We start from the raw sequence: 4615 nt of genomic DNA, 5'->3' as shown, positions 1-4615 counted from the left end.
ACAAAAAATGAGATGTGCTAATGTTTTATGCATTGTCAAAGGGACACGTGTTTGTGTGCATTCATTAGTTTTGAGATCCAACCTCTATAGTATGCATTTAAGGACTTTTTTTTAATTTTTATTTATTGTTGGCACATGGTAAAAAGATTGAGATGTGCCAATAATTGTCTGCATGTAGTATGCGTTTGGATAGCTGATTGCGTTTCAACATCTAGCGTTTTTGCCTTTTTTTTTTTTTTTTGACCAGCGCCTCTTGCACTTTTCATGGGACATAAATAGTGTATTAAGGCAAATGAAAGTGTTTTGTGAGTGTGAACAGTAATCGGAAATTTTTTTTTTTATTTTTTTTTAGTTTTCAGTTTTTAGCAAAATAAGTTGTATCCAAACGCAGTAGTGTTATTTTTTCATATCATACTTTTTTTTTTTTTTAATATATATAGAAGATTTTCATATCATACTTAATATGGAGGAAGATACAAAAATATGATGTGTCATTATTTTATGTATTGTCATTGTAACACTTGTCATTGTTGTGTACATTTATAATATTTAATAAATGATACTATAATATAATATGATTCAGAGATAAGGTTTAAGGAAATGAAAAACAAAAATGGTATTTTAATTAATTAACGTGTTTCTTAAAAAAATATATTATATTAAAATACGTACATAATAATGAAACATATGTAATTTAGTATGTAATTCAAGTTACCAAACAACATAATCTTTGTATGAATTTGGATTCTTCAAGCATAAATAGCGGGAAGTGTGAAAGTTGTTACAGCACTGAAATGAAAATGGATTACACTTCAAACACTCTACTTCTAGCGGTTCTACTATTTGCATCAGCAGTTGCTGTCAATAGTCAAGATAGTCTATGCAAATCCATGGTGGAGACAAATGGCTATGTTTGTGAAGAACATAAAGTATCTTTCTACGAATTCCCGTGGGAAGGACTAATAAGACGGCAAATAGGCCACCGATTTTGTTACAACATGGGATTTTCATGGTCTGACTAATATAATTAGGACGTCCCTTCTACACCATATATTTGAATTATGTTTCTTTTAGTATGTGCGCTCGTGAGGTATTTCTTCCATACATGGAACATTAGTCTGATAACATCAATAACTAACTGTTGGAAAACACCAATTTGCATCACATAAAAAACCAAAATAGAGGATGCCGTAGGATCTACTTCTATAATACAATATAATACGCATGAACTATGAATGTTAGATAAATGGTTTGATACACATACCTTGCTCATTGAATTGTCTCCATGAAACACCACCATAGTGAAACGACGTCATAAATTAATTGCCACTTTATAAATTACTTTTTTACTCCTTGAATCCTTGATTTAATCTTTTAGTTATTCTTATATTTATTATATTTAATTTTATTAAATATAAACTTTAGTTTTTATTTACTAAAGTTTGATGAAGATCAATCCCTATTTAACTTTTATCTTTAAGGCGGATCTTTTGTGTCGTCTTTTATTGAGATTATGGATTCCATTTCGATAATATGCGTTTCCGCAACACTTCATGCGATTGCCCAATAAACTGAGGTTTTGATTGTTATATGAAGATCTCACTTTTTTATTTATTTATTTAGGAAGATCTCACTTCTAATATATCAAAGCAACCAACATTTTTATGATTAGGTTCACAATTCTTTCAAGATTGAGAATTTATGGAAATAGAAGTCATAAGATTTATTAAGTGATAGTTGTTAATAGAATAATAAATTAGGCAGTGGTCTAGTTTTGTGTCTTACTCATTTAAAACACACCAATACATCAACTAGAAGTCTTCACTTCCATAATTAAGACAAATCATCTTAGTTGATATGTTATAGTTTTTATAGATGAAAAACACAATTTCATCACCAACTACGAACTAGAGTTTTGAGTTTATATAGAACTTGTGATTTATATCTTATGTAATTAAATCACATACAATGCATTTTATGGGCCATAATATAATATCCAGTTAGTTCATGTAGATATTGTATCATATAATTAAACATTTTAATTAATCATATTATGTCATACAAATTGGATTTTAGGGCACAACTCCTAATACTAACACAAGTTGTGGCAGGTCACAGGATGCAGCAACATGGTTGTTCAATTCTCCAGATAAATCTCTGGAATTCATCTTAGCAGATAATGGATTTGATGTGTGGATTGGAAATAATCGAGGCACAAAAACTAGCTGTGGACATAGTTCACTCACTGCTAATGATCCGATTCTCTTTCATTTACCAAAATGTCAAATGCATTATTATATATGAACCACATTCAAATATTTTGTAATTTTAACCTTCTTATGCTATAGGCATACTGGGAGAGGACGTGGGCGCAATTAGCGAATGATGACCTTCCTGCTATGTATGACTATATACATAATCAGACAGGGCAGAAACTGTACTATGTTGGGCATTCCTTGGTATATATGTGGAATTGTTGCTTCCATTCTAGTTAAGGACATTATTTATAATTTGGAATTTTGTTCGGCATGTGATAAGTGAAACTAAGGTAATTTTTTTCTAAATTGTAGGGAACTTTGCTTGCTTTAGCTTCCTTTTCCCAAGAGAAGCTGGTGAACCTGACAAAATCCGCAGCTTTGCTTTGCCCAATTGCTTATACTAGTCAGACGACCTCGGTGTTTCCAAGAACTATTGCCAAAGCATATCTAGCTGAAGTAAGACAAATTATGAAACGCTCCTGTTCAATTGTGAAACCCATATTTTGTTAATATCGAATTCAATATCATAACTATTTATGTAAAATTTAACAGCGCGCATAGTGGCTGGGTCTCCATGAATTCATTGCAGGAGGGTGAGGAAGCAATTAGCGATCTTAATTGAGTAACATCTTGCACATGCTTAAAAACATAAACAAAATCTTGCACTTTGCTTGCAGTCGATGAGTAATTTTTCACTCAAAGAATTGAGTGTGAATCTTATCTATGATATTTCAACATTATTAATCAAAACGGACAAGTACTAGTATAAGTTCTCTCACTTGCTGAGATTTGTTTAAAGATATTCTGAAACTTTCCAAGTGAAGAAGTTACCCAAATTGTGAATCAAATTAGGACTGATGTTTTAGTTTATCTTTTAGACTCTTAAATTCTTGTGAACCCAAATTATGAAAATTAGACACAAACAATCTTTTTTCCTAACAAACAGGTCGGCCGTTGGCAGACTTCTGGAAGGTGTCTGCCACTTACCACTCATCGATTGTAGCAACCTGGTATCCGCTATTGCAGGTTGTTCTCACTTGCTTAACATGATAATATAACCTTCCTTTCCCTTCGAGTACTGATTTACATGTCTTCTCTATTTATAGGCCCGAATTGCTGCATAAAGCCTCCCACGTATGATGTTGTACTTGATCATACACCCCAGTCAACGTCAACAAAGAACATGGTCCATTTGGCACAGAGTAAATCTCTGAATTTTCAATTTTGTGTACACTCTGATAAGCTCATTTTAGAACCAAAATGAAAAATAAGCCTACTATGTGCATATCTCATTGTCATTTAGCGGTTCAAGTCCAAGGCCTACAAATTTACACTGCCAGTAGTCAAAGTTGCTTTATTTTATTTCAATTCTAATTAGGAGCAATAGGTTTATCTAATTGAGTTCCATAGTCAGATCACATGGATTTTATAATTATTAACTCTTTTAAAACAACAACTTTGGATAGTGCTCAGAGCTGGAAACGTAGCAGAGTATGACTATGACGATGAAAGTGAGAACAAGAAGCACTACGGGCAGCCCACTCCTCCTCTGTACAATCTGACAAGCATTCCAAAAGACATTCCTCTTTTCATTGGTTATGGGGGAAGGATTCGCTTTCTGACGTTAATGATGTGAAGCTTTTGCTAGACGACCTTAAAGATCGTCAGAACGACAAGCTTGTGCTACTGTACAGAGATGATTATGCTCATTTGGATTTCATTGCGGCTCAGAATGCGAAAAGTGTAGTATATGATCCTCTGATAGCTTTGTGAGGACTCAAGCTTGATTTTCAGAACTCTTTTAGAGATCCACTACAGATAATTCTTTGTTCCAGCCAAGAGTTTCTCATTTTAGTTGTACTGCACCTTAGATTTGATTTTAACTCTATGTTTGATTCAACATTGTTTTTTTGGCACAATAGATAAAGGAGTTGTAAGTCATAAAATAAAATGAATGTTTCACCCAAAAAAAAAAATGAATGTTAACTTAGCCGTTTTGATTGAAAAGCGTGCTACCCTTTCTTATAAATCATACAATCAAAGAGAATTTATTTATTCCATTTGTGGTTTCTTAGTACTGGGGTGCAAGGATTCTTAATTCTAATGGCTCAGTTCATCAAGGGTGATCTGTCAACCAGTAAAAAAAAACACTACTATTTCTTTTACTTAATCAATCTAAGGACACCACAATTTTAAGAATCGTATTCATAACTTTTGAAATGGCACGTTGTGTGTTGCTAATAAACAAGGAAAGAAATTGATGCTAATTTTTTTTAAATGCCATCTCTTTAAAATTTTAAAGTATAACTTTTATAAATTGACATGGCAATGGGCATGATTGATGGAGTTTAAAATCA

At 32.5% G+C, this 4615-nt stretch overlaps 1 pseudogene; it reads left to right on the top strand.

Moving 5' to 3' along the window:
- The first annotated feature begins 800 nt into the window (after positions 1–800).
- On the top strand, positions 801–4031 carry LOC115956714 (annotated as a pseudogene).
- The last annotated feature ends 584 nt before the right edge of the window (positions 4032–4615 follow it).

Source organism: Quercus lobata, chromosome 8, assembly GCF_001633185.2.
Source record: "Quercus lobata isolate SW786 chromosome 8, ValleyOak3.0 Primary Assembly, whole genome shotgun sequence".
Lineage (NCBI taxonomy): Eukaryota > Viridiplantae > Streptophyta > Magnoliopsida > Fagales > Fagaceae > Quercus > Quercus lobata.
Note: the sequence above shows the minus strand (reverse complement) of the source record. Positions and strands in the feature narration are given on the sequence as shown.